At 41.8% G+C, this 15653-nt stretch overlaps 1 pseudogene across 1 annotated transcript in view; it reads left to right on the plus strand.

The window, feature by feature from the left end:
- Positions 1–1684: 1684 nt before the first annotated feature.
- Positions 1685–15653, plus strand: part of LOC149974471 (uncharacterized) — a 35106-nt pseudogene continuing 21137 nt past the window's right edge. Inside the window, exon 1 of the transcript XR_016489444.1 lies at positions 1685–1865. The product of XR_016489444.1 is annotated as an uncharacterized LOC149974471 (transcript). The remainder of the gene's footprint in view (positions 1866–15653) is intronic.

Below are 15653 nucleotides of genomic sequence, written 5' to 3' on the forward strand. Positions count from 1 at the left end.
ATTGCTCTCAGAGAGTCCTTAGACATCTACAGGAGAACCACAACACAGAGGGGGAATAGGAAGGGAGAAAAGAGAAAGAGGAGCATAAGAGATTGCAAGGGGGTAAAAAGAGGAAAGTAAGGGAGATATGAGAATAGAAAGTAGAGGAGTGACAGGAAAACCACAGATGTACTGGCATATAAATATATCCCCTCACCTACAATCCCATGCCATCCAGAAACAGATCCTTCAGTGCCCTAGCCAATAGCTGGAAAACATGCGGCCAACTCCAGCGACTGGGATTCCCCGACAGCTGTAATGCTCCCAGGTTGCCCGTCTTTGCGAACGCCTCACTGGGCACCACCTCGGATAGAGCCCGTTCAACTTCTCAGCCCCAGTCAGAATCCCTGGCTACAGCTTAGTGATGGAATTGTTCTCCATGTGAAGGGCCAGCAGGCCAGGTAGCAGCTTGAACCGGAGGCCTCACAGGTCAAGGAGGCACGTGTTGGGGGAGAAGCCGTGGGGGACTTTGGTGTGGCCGCAGTTCTCAGAGGAGGAGTGGTGTCTCAACCTATGGGGAAAAAGTGGATGAGGGATGTGTGAGGGAGTAGAGGTGTGGGAGAGGAGGATAACATAGAAGCGAGAGGGTTTGGTGAGGTAAACCTATTTTAAAGATGGCAAGACCATATCAAACTCCCAGCATCTCCATCTCTCACCTTGCAGGCACAGTTGGCGGGACACTTGACATTGTTGGTGGGGGTTGGAATCCCCCTTGTCTGCTCCTCAAACTCAGCCTTTAGCATGACCTCCTGGCTCTGGCAGCACAAGTCCCGGAAGTGGATGGTCTCCAGGATCTCCCCAGAGAAGTGGGCTGGTCCCCCGCAGGCCCCCATCAGCCATGTTGAGGGTGTAGGTGAGCTGGTTGTGGGCAAGGGAAAGCAAGTTGAGGGAGCCCAGCTGAGAGAAGATCTCTGGCTCGATCTCCTCCGCCGGGTTATGGTCAATCAGTAGCTGCTTCAGCGAGGAGAGGCCGCCGAACGCCTCCTGCAGACGTAGAGGAAGAGAGTGTGGAGCTTTTAATTTGCAATACCAACTTCTCCCAGCAACATAGTCAAACCGCAGCAAAGAAACAGTCACATATAACACTGTCTCGATCTATTTTACCTGATAGTGGATCTCGATGTTGTTGTTGGCCAGGTTGAGGAAGACGAGGCGGCCCAGAGCACGGAACGCCCCTTCCTTTATGGTGTGGATGTTGCTGCGCTGCATGGACAGGTGCATCAGGTATGGTATGTGTTTGAATGCACCTGATGGCAGCTCCTGGATGTCGTTGCCTATCAGATCCAGCTTCACTGTGATCTGATGGGGAATGGATTGATAAGGATTGAGATTTGTTTGATACATATTTTATTTTCGTCTTGTATTCAAACAGGTTTCTCCTTGAAATGTAATTCAGTTGCTTACCTCATTGTGAGACTGTCAGGTTTTTGTTGATGCAGGTAACAATGAGTGAGATTTGTTCACACACACTCTTTTAGGCACTTGCCAAGGTGCACCCAGAGATGGCCAAGCGCAATACCAGCAGAGTCCATAAGGCCGCGTGACAGACCATGGAATACATCTGGAAAATCAAAGGCGATTCAATTGGCTGAGCAAAAATTATACTAGAACATAAACAAAGTTTACAGCCATTCCACTTGTTGGGGGCCTATCCTATAGCCTACAGGTCTTAAGAGTCTCAAATGTCCTGGCCCTTGATCGAATTAATACACTTCCTCATCCCGTCTTTTTTTCAAAGAGTAATTTGAACCATTTGCTTTCTCAAATATTTGCTGGTATGCGTCGGATTTCACCAGGCTACATTCCACGACTTAAAGATCATTTCGGTGAGTCGCCGTTTCACACCTCGCTGCGTCAAAATTATCCACAGACATGTTTTTAAATGTGATCCCAACAACTTCAATTACGCATTCGGTTAATTCCATTAATACATGCGTAGTAACGATACAAATACATATGTTTTCAATAGTCTACAAGAGTTATGTAGGCCTACCTATATGCTGAAGTAGACTATAACTACTTGTAGGCGTTTATCCACATTTCAATAAATGACTTGGCTTATAAAAAGGAAAAGACAGTTCCATATCTGCCATGGTATTTCAAAGAGCGCTTAAAAAGTGTGTATGTACGCTATTTCATCACACTTGGGAAACGGTTATCACCGTGTAGTCTGAAGGTGCAGTCTACCTGAACCAAAACAATACACCACTGCTTATGGAAATAGGTCTATGGGGTTGGGAAATTACTTGCTCTGCCTGAACCGAGGAAAGTTTCCAGATAAATCCAACCAAAACTATGTAATCTTTGTTTACCAATCGCCTACTTGTTCCTATTTAGCAATTGAAAAACGATGTTTTAACACATTTTTCCAAAGATGTGTCCATCTACAATGATCAGACGTGAATTTTGAGTGAGAGAAAGAGCGATTTGTAAGCGATGGGGAGAAATAAGAGACCGCATAATTTCCTAGGGCAAAGACTGTGTGTGTCAATGTCCCCCCGGGGATCAATCGTTCAGACTGCAGTTGAGCAGGAACGCCGGCTGCGCACAAAGTGTATTCACGCCTGGGCACCTTTGCCGGACTCATGGCTGCCGATTGTCTCCTGTAAATAAACCAGGAGGAATGCTGGAACACAGTTCCCTGTAGTGGTTTCCTACCGTTATCTGGCTAATCCACGAAACATGACCCACGTCTATGTGTTTGCTGACAGAAAATATGACACTGTCCCACAGCGGCGTAGCTACGGGTAGGCCGGCCTACCCAGTTTGATCTCGGGCCTACCCCCCAAAAGTTATTATTATATATACATTTTTATTATTATTTTTTAAAGAAATGCATGTGGGATTTATTTTCTATGTGTAATTTTAATATGATGTAACAAAGAAATAGTCCGCGACAATCAAGACAATGGCTTCCGACTATTGGTTACATTGTTTTAAAAAGCATACGGTGGTTTACCTGAACAACATAACGTGGATAAACTTTGTAGCGCATAAACTAGCAAGCTCTACTACGCTAGTTTACTCGAATTGACTCACCAGCTAAGGTAATTTAGTAGTTCTAGCAATGGCAAACCAAATGTCGATCGCTAGGTTTTTCAAACAAAGACGTCTGGAGGAACATTTTCTGGCACAATCTACCGATTGCTTCCAGAATGAGACATTAATAGGTGGCGGCAGGATAGAAACAACCGCCAATGCCACATTGAGACAGGCATGCTTGCCTACACCACGGTCTCCTCTCGTTCTTGATGCTGCGGGCGGGGGTGAACCTGCAGTAGGTCCACGGACAGATTTGTCTGCCGTTGATGAACCAGCCTGTCAACCAAAGCTAGTATGATAAATAGCAAATCACGCTGCTTCTCTTCAAGGTGGTATGACCTGTTCGTGTGGATTAAGTATAGTAAAGCTAAATATGCAATTTATTGTACATTATGTAGGCACTTTCCTGGGGCAAATGTTGAATTCAGATTTGTACGAGATGGATTTTTAACTGGAAACTCTCAAATGCTTGCTGCAAACACGAGAATAGACAATTACATGCTACTGCCCTTGCAAAATGTATTTTTATTTTTATTTCACCTTTATTTAACCAGGTAGGCTAGTTGAGAACAAGTTCTCATTTACAACTGCGACCTGGCCAATATAAAGCATAGCAGTGTGAACAGACAGCAACACAGAGTTACACATGGAGTAAACAATAAACAAGTCAATAACACAGTATAATTTTTTTTTTTTTTTACACATAAAAAAAAAAATAGTATATACATTGTGTGCAAAAGGAATGAGGTAGGCGAATAATTACAATTAAGCAGATTAACACTGGAGTGATAAATGATCAGATGGTCATGTGCAGGTAGAGATACTGGTGTGCATAAGAGCAGAAAAGTAAATAAAACAGTGAGGATGAGGTAGATTAATTGGGTGGGCTATTTACCGATGGACTGTACAGCTGCAGCGACCGGTTAGCTGCTCAGATTGCAGATGTTTAAAGTTGGTGAGGGAGATAAGTCTACAAGTGGGTGTTGCAATCGTGACTAGTGAACTGAGATAAGGAGGAGCTTTACCTAGCATGGACTTGTAGATGACCTGGAGCCAGTGGGTCTGATAACGAATATGTAGCGAGGGCCAGCCGACTAGAGCATACAGGTCGCAGTGGTGGGTGGTATAAGGTGCTTTAGTAACAAAACGGATGGCACTGTGATAGACTGCATCCAATTTGCTGAGTAGAGTGTTGGAAGCTATTTTGTAGATGACATCGCTGAAGTCGAGGATCGGTAGGATAGTCAGTTTTACTAGGGTAAGTTTGGCGGTGTGAGTGAAGGAGGCTTTGTTGAGAAATAGAAAGCCGATTCTAGATTTGATTTTGGATTGGAGATGTTTGATATGAGTCTGGAAGGAGAGTTTACAGTCTAGCCAGACACCTAGGTACTTATAGATGTCCACATATTTTAGGTTGGAAGCATCCAGGGTGGTGATGCTAGTCGGGCGTGCGGGTGCAGGCAGCGAACGGTTGAAAAGGATGCATTTGGTTTTACTAGCGTTTAAGAGCAGTTGGAGGCCACGGAAGGAGTGTTGTATGGCATTGAAGCTCGTTTGGAGGTTAGATAGCACAGTGTCCAAGGAAGGGCCAGAAGTATACAGAATGGTGTCGTCTGCGTAGAGGTGGATCAGGGAATCTTACAAGGCGACCCATGGGCCTAGAAGTCGAGGGACTGTGTTAAACATGGTGATGCAAACCATTTGTGTGAATACTTGTTATAGATCAGTGACTCCTGCAAGTCCAGGAATGTTGGCATAACGTTCTGTTCATTTAGAGTTGATCAGTATGGAAACTGATCATCATTCAATCATGGGCATGTCTATAAGTTATCATATTAGTGTTTTTATCTTTGTAAAGTGGTCAAATATATTGTTCTAATGGGTGCAAAACAGGATATTCCACTCAGGGCATAGAGAAACCGAAGAGGCAATCAACAAAGTTAACTTTTTAGAAATCTTAAATTTAATCTCAAATTATGACTCAGAAATACAAAACAGGCTTAATGAGTTACTTCGCAATGCCACGCTTATGAGCCCCGAAATTCAGAACGAGTTGCTGGATTGTGCAGCATCATTGTTACTGTGCAGGATACAAGATGGAAGTTCATTCTGCGCTTTCCACGTATGTTGCCATACTAGCAGATGAATATAAAGATCAATCTAAACGAGAACTTAATGCTGTGTGCATCCGATACATTCATGCTGGAATGATTAAAGAACGAGCTATTGGGTTTGTGGAAACTGATTTGTCTGCACAAGGAATTTCTCGGAAAATAGTTTGTGTTGCAACCTTTGGAGTTGGATCACACTGTGTGGATTTTTGTTTCGATGGCGCTTCAGTCATGTCGGAACAGAGGGGTACATGTCCTACTAAAGAAAACATTGAAGCAAGCGGTATATGTGCATTGCAGCACCCACCGTTTAAATTTGGTTCTGTGCACCGTGGCAAAAGTATTGGGAAATGTCAGTATTTTTTTGGGACACCGTAAACCAGCTACACACATTTATGAGTGGATGCCACAGACATGCTCGATTCATAGAAGTACAGAGTCGCGTCCCGGTTGACCATGTATCGAGAAAGATCCACGGATGTACTTTGGAGTTCAAAATCGGGGTCAGTGAGTGAAGTGCTGTTACTGCTAGTGCTAATTTTAGAGGTTCTTGCAGATTTTACAGAGGCTTGTGGACAAACCAAATTAGAAGCCGATGCCCTCGTCCAACAAATCCAGAACAATACGTTTTTATTCCTGTTAGTCACGTTTAGTAAATTGTTTGACACTAGTGATTTTGCTACGAAGGATTTACAAAGCTCTACATTATCTGTGACGGGACTGTGTTAGTTTAATTGAAATCCTCAAAATAAACTTTTCTACGTTCAGAGAACTCATGGGGAGACTTTGATAAAGTTCTCAAGCTAAATGAAGAGATTATGCTTAAGCATGATATTAGTAATTGGGATGTGAGCGCATCACGGCAGTGAAAACTGCCTGTAAAAGTGTCAGACAGTGTAGTCACAACTTCATTAGGGAAAACATCCTGCATCAAGAGTGACAGTGACCTGAGGCAAAGCTGCCCTGATGATATTTTCCCTAATATAAACTATCTGATAAGGATCATTGTCACACTTCCAATGACATCATGCAGTGTGGAGAGACTTCTCAACAAGAACTAGGATAAAATATTGTCTTCGCACATCAATGACAAGCGCCCGACTGAAGCACTTCAGTTTGCTGTCTTTTGAGCGTCAACTGACAGATACATTGGCTTATGATGAAATCATCACCATATTCAACTCAAAGCCTCGCCGTCTGCGCCTTGTGATGTAGGTCATGCCTTATGATACGTCTATTTAAGTTAAGGTACAATGTATAGTACTACTTCCCGCCGTGGTATAAATGGTAACATCAAATATAGGCTTGTTTGCCCATCGAGATTAAAGTGCGCCTAAAGATGGGTTTTATGTTGTTGGCAACTGGTCTAAAGTCATATTCTAATATGCTGGGATAGGTCATTATTTGTATATGTGACGAGGTTGCTCTATGTACTATGCACTAGTATAAAACAATTGTATTACGAAATATTATACGGTGCACATCGCAAAATAAATGTAATAAACAAGTAGAAAAAATGCCTATCCACATTTTTCTAGACCTATCAACAAACAAAAAAATCCAGTCTAAGCCCTGCTGTCCCATCTTCCCAGAAGTTAGAAAAAAGTTGGGCAGTATTTTTCCATGATGTATATTGTACATATCGAAAGCTCTCATTCCCGACAAAGTTGACGTTTCATTCTACCGCAACCTCGAATCTGATGCATAGTAATGGTTCCGACCTGGTTGAACTCAGGGGAATATTATGGTCTGATAATATTATGTTTCAGCAGTACAAATGTGGCCAACTAGGTTCTCAGTAAAAACGTCTATGTAGGGTACATCTATAACTTCTTACTAATTCTGACCACCATCCTTGTTTGTGCATTCATCAAATTTACTTCAGTATTTCTTCGTGTTCAAATAACTTTGTCCCTTTATGCCTTTAAATACTTAATGAAAATGTCCCTTTGTATAAAAATAGTAGTAGCAAGAACCAGTAAAAATATTTAATTCAGAGGAGGAAATCCTGTCTAAATAAATAGTCTTCTTCATTGGGGGAGCTTCATGCATCTAAAACACACAGGTATGTAGGGAGTGTAGATTGATTCCTTATTCCTTGCGGATCACAAGCATACCCATAACATGATGCAGCCACCACCATTCTTGAAAATATGAAGAGTGGTACTCCGTGATGTGTTGTGTTGAATTTGCACCAAACATAGTGCTTCCTATTCAGGATGTGCAGTAAAGTTCATTTCTTTGCCACATTTTTTGCAGTTTTACTTTAGTGCCTTATGGCAACCAGGGTGCATGTTTTGGATTATTTGTATTTTTTACTTTGTCAATTCGGTTAGCATTGTGGAGTAACTACAATGTTGTTGATCCATCCTCAGTTTTGTCCTATCACAGCCATTGTAACATAAGTCACCATTGGCCTCATGGTGAAATCCCTGAGCAGTTTCCTTCCTCACCGGCAACTGAGTTAGGAAGGACGCCTGTATCTTTGTCGTGACTGGGTGTATTGACACACTGTCCAAAGTGTAATTAATAACTTTACCATGCTGAAAGGGATATTCAGTGTCTTTTATTTTCTTTTTACACATCCTTCCTGCCATTGCACTTTTTTGTAAGGCATTGGAAAACCCCCCAGGCCTTTGGTTGAATCTTTTAACATTTTAGTCATTTAGCAGACGCTCTTATCCAGAGCAATTAAGGTTAAGTGCCTTGCTCAAGGGCACATCAACTCGCCCATAAGACTCACAGCTGTAATTGCTGCCAAAGATGCTTCTTACAAAGTATTGACTCGGGTGTGAATACCTTGGTACATTTGATATTTCTGTATTTCTTTTTCAATAGATGTAGCCTACATTTTCTGGTTTGGATGAGAATGTGTTATATTGTCACTACTTCTGTGAATGTCTGAACATTGCATCCAAAAATAAAATGCTCACATAACGTTGCAAAGACTGTTTTTTCACAGAAAATGTTTGCACAAACACAGAGGCCAGCTCAAATGCTGACTGTTGCGTCAATCGAAACTGGACGTTCTAAATAAGTGTTCTAATCACATCTGCAGGGACCACTGTGTCAAAGGGTTAAGGCCATGTACCTGGCACAGCCAGAAGAGGACTGACCACCCATCAGAGCCTGGTTTCTTCCTAGGTTCCTGCCATTCTAGGAAGTTTTTCCTAGCCACTGTGCTTCTACATCTGCATTGCTTGCTGTTTTGGATTTTAGTCTTTGTTTCTGTATAAGCACTTTGCTTTGTAACATCTGCTGATGTACAAAGGGCTTTATAAATACATTTGATTTGATCATCCCAGTATAGTTGATCCCATTCTGGGGCATGTGCACCTCCTCTAGGTTTCTATTAACTGATAAAGAGAGGGGGGGGGGGGTTGGGAGAGAGTATGAGAGAAATTGGGGGGAGGGAGAGAGCACAAAAGAGATCTGAGGAGAAAGAGGGAAAGGTATTAGACCACGCGTGGTGAGTGATTTAAGGGAAATGTCTGTTTTACATTGAATGACAAAGTGGCAATTTGTGTCAGTTTGTCTGTACCTGAAATGCCAGGGCAAGGGTTGTGGCTCCTTCGTTCTCCAAGCGGTTTCTGACTGCGATGAACACTTTAAATTTCAGGGGGACACCCAGAGCGCTGGACTGTTTCTGACACTCAGTCAACGCTGTCGCCAGGATCTAAAGACAGTTACTTTGTGGTACATCCTAACAGAAGACCAGAAAGCGATGGAGAAAAGTTGTTAATGGCCTATGCTCCCGATGGAGTGATGGGCCTAATTAAGTCCTTATGAAAGACCTTAGTCTCACAGTTAGTGTTTCCAAACTCTCACCTTGCCCCCTCCGATGCTCATGCCACAGTTGAGTCTCAGCTCCTGTAGAGAGTGACACGCAGAGAGAGCTCTTCAGTAGAGTTTCAATGCCCTTTGGTCCAAAGGCGTTATCACTCAGGTCAAGCTCTCTGTCTGGTTGGTCCCTGCTATCATCAATGCTCTGCCCAGGGATCTCTGAGGATGAAGAGAGACACATGAAGAGCTAACGACTTTAAAACATATGTATAAGCCCAATGATAGTTTATCACGTGCAAGGGGAGGTTGTTAGTGATGACTCACCAAGGGCAGTTGGGATTTCAGATGCAGGCAACCCATGAACATATCACTCCAATGGCAACTCTGAAAAATATACAGTGAAAGCTAGATGTGAAGAAATACATGCAAGAGTAAAATGCTAATACCCTCCAAAGGATCATGTTGTGGTGTGAATTTGTGACTTCACTATTTTCAGCAGTTAGCGCAAGTCAGTGTTCTTTGCTCAGACTGACAGGCACTTGATCTCAAGGCTCTCTCTTCCTAGTACCTGAAGCTGGTCTTTGCTCTCCCAGGCTTTGGCGATAGCCTGCGCTGCCTCCACTCCCACTGTGTTTCCCTCCAACCACAGGGCCCGTAGTCCCCGGTAGTCCTCTATTTCCTGCACCAACTCCTTCACTGCAGAGAGAACCAGATTCACCAACACAAGACAAATTATTAGCAAAGTCGTTAACTGTGTTGGCATTGATAGAGAACAATGCCATATTGAAGTCTCCTATTGTTGAACAGTTTGAAAGTGATTTAAAGATGAATGTGTGTTTGCAGTCAGTGCTCTCACCAGACTCTGCGTTGTCCATCTTCAGTCCCCGGCCCTCGTAGCTCAACTCTTCTTCTGCATCTCCTACATGGGTCTTGGACAATGCATCGGCCACCAGGGCAATGTCATCGGAACCCATGGTGGTCTGAGAAAGCAAGAACAGTGGGATGAATTGGCTCACAAAGCACTGCTGCAGGAGGTTATTCTTTGAAGACTAGCAACTCACTGACAGTGAGTACCATTACCATTGACTTATCTCTGTGCTCATATGAATCAACTAACTACTCAGCCAGGTAACATGGGGTTTGAGTTACATAGCTAGTAAGATAACAAATATAATGGGAAAAGGGAACGCAGTACCATTCTGTTAGGGTGACTAGCTGGCTGCTACCCCATTCATAGACACTAACTACCTTTAGCGCCTATTGATGATAGTATCTTTTGTCTGGGGGATTTTTATTAAGAGACCTGACGCTTGCTCTAAATGTTAACAGGCATCGCTTGCGGTACAGTTTTGGAAACACAAGGAATGTATCTTACATATTTATCAGTGAGAAATAATATTAATTTTTTAAAATGTAAAATTACTAGCTACACATCTTTGTAGGGTTCCCACACAGCCATATTTCCATGTTAGTGCTTGTTTATGGAAAACAGACAAAAGACAGAATCGGTCCGTTCTATCCACTATCCTTGGGGTGTCACTACCCCATTGAAGTTGAAATTTAAAATGGTTAGGTAAGGGTTATGGTTAGGGGTTAAGGTTTAGGGCTTAGGTTAGAGATGTCCCAAGGTTTCCAGATAGCACTGATGATAGAGTACCACAGTATGAGTCATAATACCCATAAAACCTAGTGGTCAAACAGGGAAATGGTTCCAATAGTTTTTCTACCATTCATTTTTCCAATAGGGGATTTTAGAAACACTTTTCTTTTTTCAAAATGGTAGTGTTTCGTGTAGGCTTACCCTGGCGTTATGTTTTGATAACCGTGTAAATCTCTCAGACAAGGTTACTTTTTTTTGCCTCAGACATGGATAATAGTCACATTCTGCAATATTAAAGCTGATCTACCCCCTAATTTAAATTTATTAAAAAAAATACTTTGAGATATCGTGTTGCTATTGACCAATTGAAGTTCACTGGTTTACAGACCCTACTGGGATTGGATATTGATACTTAGCACTAATTAGCCTGCTTGCTAGCACCAACATGAGGGTAAAGCAAGGTTGGCTATCTGAATTTACTCCTTCAAAGGATCTCAGCAGTCAGACAGTAGGATGAGTTCAAGTGCGTTGTAGGCCTACATGAGCCCCAAGTCCAATACAATCGGTTTTGAGGACAGCCGTTTTAGCAAACCCTGGTAGAGTTTTCTGTCTGTGGCTGTTCTTGTTACGTCGGATTTGGATCTCTCAAAGTGGTCAAGCCTCCGACCTACAGGCCTTTGCGCACACACACCAACAGTTATTAATAATTCGCACCACCGCCAGGGAAACCGAAGACTGGGAAGAAACCCCCATTTATCTACCCATAGGCTGCTATAGCCTACATGTTTATTTAGATTGCCATTATATTGTTTTCACCCAATTTTTGTGGTAAATAAATATAATTGATTTGGAATATTTCTACAAGCTTTTTTGCATTCTCAAATTGAAAAAAGTTAGGGGGCATCCCACTACTGCAGCACTACATCCCTGGCTATCTCTCACAGGCTGACTACAACCTTCACATCGCAAAATAAATGTAGAAATCTATAATATTCAATTATTGCACCCACACTGCTTGCGTGGGCCAATGAGAGTCTGCGTTTCCAAGGGCTAAAATAGAAGTCAGTTCTATTTGTGAAGCAGATTGCGCTGCAAGTCCTGCCATCTCCTCATTGGTTTATAGAAGCAGGTACCCACGTTCCATCTCCTCATTGGTTATACCCATGTGGGTGACTGAAATACGAACGAGGTCAGTGGCGGTAATGCACCTAATTTATGAAAGTTGCCAATCGCAATATGAAGTCAAGAGAAGGAAAAAGCCTGGAAGGAGGAGAGATGACTAGAAATGAGTCGGTTGACCGTTTTATGTGTGGATTAATTGGCGGAGTAGAGGACCTTGTGCATTTCAGGTAAAATAACAACTCAATGTTTATATTCCAGGACAAAATAGCTAGCAAAAGCAAGCTAGCTAAATATGACAAATTAGCTAGCAAGTGCAAGCTAGCTAGCTAAATTTCCATAAATGTTTAATGCTTTTCGACCTGTCCCCAAATGAATGTAATTGGTTCAGAGTTTGTCTTGATATTTTAACCTGCGTGTCGTGATCGCGTTTGGTGTGGGGGGATAAAATACATTTATGCACGTTGGCACACGTAAGCAGCCGGTTTGGGTTCCGTGTCAGCGTCTCCGAACACCTGTGCGTAAACTGAAGACTGACGCCACAAACGTGTTGTCACTGGAAAATACTGTTGGCTGCAATTGGGTTAACGTCTTTGGGACTGGGGGGCAGTATTGAGTAGCTTGGATAAAAAGGTGCCCAGAGTAAACTGCCTGCTACTCAGGCCCAAAAGCTAGAATGTGCATATAATTTGTAGATTTGGATAGAAAACACTCTGAAGTTTCTAAAACTGTTTGAATGATGTCTGTGAGTATAACAGAACTCATATGGCAGGCAAAAACCTGAGAAAAAAAACAACCAGTAAGTGGGAAAACTGAGGTTTGTAGTTTTTCAAGTCATTGCCTAACGAATATAAAGTGTCTATGGGGTCATATTGCACTTCCTAAGACTTCCACTAGATGTCAACAGTCTTTAGAACCTTGTTTGATGCTTCTACTGTGAAGGAGGGGGGAATGGGAGCTGAATGAGTCACAGGTCTGGCAGAGTGCCATGAGCTGATCACGCGTGTGCCCGTGAGAGGTAGCTGCGTTCCATTGCATTTCTAAAGACAAAGGAATTCTCCAGTTGGAACATTATTGAAGATTTATGATAAAAACATCCTAAAGATTGATTCTATACATCGTTTCACATGTTTCTACGAACTGTAATAGAACTTTTTTGACATTGTCTGAACAAGTGATCGCGCATTATGCATTTGGATTACTGGGCTAAACGCGCAAACAAAAAGGAGGTATTTGGACATAAATTATGGACTTTATCGAACAAAACAAACATTTATTGTCAAACTGGGATTCCTGGGAGTGCATTCTGACCAAGATCATCAAAGGTAAGTGAATATTTATTACGCTATTTCTGACTTTTAAGACACCTCTCCTTCTTTGGAAAATGGCTGTATGTTTTTCTGTGACTTGGCGCTGACCTAACATAATCGCAAGGTGTGCTTTCACCGTAAAGCGTTTTTTTAAATCTGACACAGCGGTTGCATTAAGGAGAAGTTTCTATAATTCCATGCATAACACTTGTATCTTTTTATCAATGTTTATTAAGAGTATTTCTGTAATTTAATGTGGCTCTGCACTTTCACCAGATGTTTGTTTGAGACGATGCATTTCTGATCATAACAACAATTTCAAATGAGGTTTTTGGACAAAGATTAACTTAATCGAACAAAACACACATGTATTGTGTAACATGAAGTCCTGTGAGTGCCATCTGATGAAGATCAAAGGTTAGTGATTAATTTAATTGCTATTTCTGTGAGCCCTCTCCTTAGCTGGAAAATGTCTGTATGGTTTTCTGTGACTAGGTGCTGACCTAACATAATCGTTTGGTGTGCTTTCGCCGTAAAGCCTATTTGAAATCGGACACTGTGGCTGGATTTACAAGAAGTTTCTTTAAAATGGTGTAAAATACTTGTATGTTTGAGGAATTTTAATTATGGGATTTCTGTTTTGAATTTGGCGCCATGCAATTTCACTGGCTGTTGGTGAGGTGGGACGCTACCGTCCCACATATCCCAGAGAGGTTAAAGGTGGACTCAGCAAAATTTCGTTACCACAAACAGCACTGCAGATGAGTAAGATGAAGACTTCTTTTTCACACAGTCACACACAGTATCTGCGCATGTGCACGTTTTTGCTTCACGCTGTTAGAGCGTGGTAGCCACGGAACTGAAACAGCAGAGAAGTTGAGTTTCGCACATCAACGTTCTTAGTTGTTGTGGAAATTTACCCACTCTGCTGTTTACTTTCTGGAAGGACAGTACAGTATGTACAGTAGATAGAGGCAGAAACTGCTTCTCCAATAGAAATCCCCGATCACACTTGTAGCCAATGGCATGGTGAGGTTGGCTAGCTAATGCCGCGTTCAAAACAACTGGGAACTGAAAAGAATGCGAGGTCAAATCATGACGTTAGTGTTCAAGTCGGATAGTCGGAGCTTTAGAAAGCAGCCCAAGTTCCAAAGTAAGAGTTGGATGACCGTTAAAATACATTTTCCTAGTTTGAGCGAATTTTTTTTCAGAGTTCCCAGTTGTTTTGAGCGCACTGAAGTCTGAAGTCAGAGATTTCCAAGTTCTCAGTTCCGAGTTCCCAGTTTTGAACACAGCATAAGCTCATGCGTAGAAAGGAAAGTAAAGAATGGGGAAGGTATTCAGATCCTTTGACTTTTTCCACATTTTGTTACGTTACAGCCTTATTCTAAAAATGATTTTTTTTAAATCCCCTCATCAATCTACACACAATAGCCAATTATGACAAAGCAAAAACATATTTTTAGAAATTTGAGCAAATTCCTTAAACTGAAATATCACATTTACGTACAGTTGAAGTCGGAAGTTTACTTACACTTAGATTGTAGTTATTAAAACTCGTTTTTCAACCACTCCACAAATTTCTTGTTAACAAACTATAGTTTTGGCAAGTCAGTTAGGACATCTACTTTGTGCATGACACAAGTAATTTTTCCAACAATTGTTTACAGACATTATTTCACTGTACCACAATTCCAGTGGGTCAGAAGTTACATACACTAAGTTGACTGTGCCGTTAAACTAGAGGTCGACGGATTAATCGTAATGGCCGATTTTTAATTAGGGCCGATTTTCAAGTTTTCATAACAATCGGTAATCGGCATTTTGACACTGATCACATTGCACTTCACCAGGAGACTGCGTGGCAGGATGACTGCCTGTTATGCGAGTGCAGCAAGGAGCCAAGGTAAGGTGCTAGCTAGCATTAAACGTATCTTATAAAAAACAATTAATCTTAACATAATCACTAGTTAACTACACACGGTTGATGATATTACTAGTTTATCTAGCTTGTCCTGTGTTGCATATAATCGATGCAGTGCCGGTTAACCTTTGTTAGCAGGCAATATTAACTAAATATGCAGGTTTAAAAATATATACTTGTGTATTGATTTTAAGAAAGGCATTGACGTTTATGGTTAGGTACACATTGGTGCTTTTGTCGCGACTGCGCTTGTTAATTAACCGTTTGGCAAAGTAGGCTATGATTCAATGATAAATTAAAACTTTTTGCGATTAGGGGGCGATATTTACATTTTTGGATGAAAAACGTTCCCGTTTTAAACAAGATATTTTGTCATGAAAAGATGCTTGACTATGCATATAATTTACATCTTTGGATAGAAAACACTCTGACGTTTCCAAAACTGCAAAGATATTGTCTGTGAGTGCAACAGACCTGATGTTACAGGCGAAACCCAGATAAAAATCCAATCAGGAAGTGCCGCATTTTTTTTAAACCGCCTCATGCCAATGACTCCTTAAATGGCTGTGAATGAGCTACGAATGAGCTTACGTTTTCTACGTATTCCCCAAGGTGTCTACAGCATTGTGACGTCTTTGTACGCATTTCCGTTGAAGAATAGCCGTAAAGGACCATATTTAGCAAGTGGTCACATGGTGTCTCCCGCAGAAAATCTTGCGTAAAAT

The sequence above is a fragment of the Oncorhynchus mykiss genome, chromosome 20 (genome assembly GCF_057628025.1).
Source record: "Oncorhynchus mykiss isolate SJ-2025 chromosome 20, ASM5762802v1, whole genome shotgun sequence".
NCBI classification, from domain to species: domain Eukaryota; kingdom Metazoa; phylum Chordata; class Actinopteri; order Salmoniformes; family Salmonidae; genus Oncorhynchus; species Oncorhynchus mykiss.